Below are 630 nucleotides of genomic sequence, written 5' to 3'. Positions count from 1 at the left end.
GGTTATGTCCCAGACAGAGTTTGGTTTGAACAAAGATGTTTCTTATGATCACCTGAGAGTTTTTGGGTGTAAAGCTTGTGGTGCATATTCCTAAAAGATGAGAGATCGAAACTGGATGTCAAAACTAAGCAGTGCATCTTTATCGGTTATGGTCAAGATGAGTTTGGTATCGTTTTTATGATCCATTGATAATAAACTTATTAGAAGTCGTGATGCAATATTCTTTGAAGACCAAACTATTGAAGATATTGACAAAGCTGAGAAGATAAGATTCTCAGAGTAAATGAGAGCTTAGTTGCTATTGATCCAGTTTCAATTGTTAAGGCACCTATTGCCATGAAGGAACCCAAGACAATGATGGAGATAGTGATCAAGATCAAAATGATCATCATGGTGTAGATGTTATGGATGCTCCAGTGATGAAGTTGTGGTTGATCAGCAACCAATTCCTGCACAGGTAACTACTACGAATGCTCCTGAAACCTCTCTTAGAAGATCTACAAGGGAGAAGCAAAAAATCCATGCGCTATCCTCCTGATGAGTATGTAACTTTTGACTGACATGGGAGAACCTGAGAATTATGATGAAGCCATGCAAGATAATCACAAAGATCATTGGATCAAAGCGTGG

This window comes from Nicotiana attenuata, unplaced genomic scaffold, assembly GCF_001879085.1.
Source record: "Nicotiana attenuata strain UT unplaced genomic scaffold, NIATTr2, whole genome shotgun sequence".
Taxonomy (NCBI): Eukaryota; Viridiplantae; Streptophyta; class Magnoliopsida; order Solanales; family Solanaceae; genus Nicotiana; species Nicotiana attenuata.
This window is presented reverse-complemented; position numbering follows the sequence as displayed.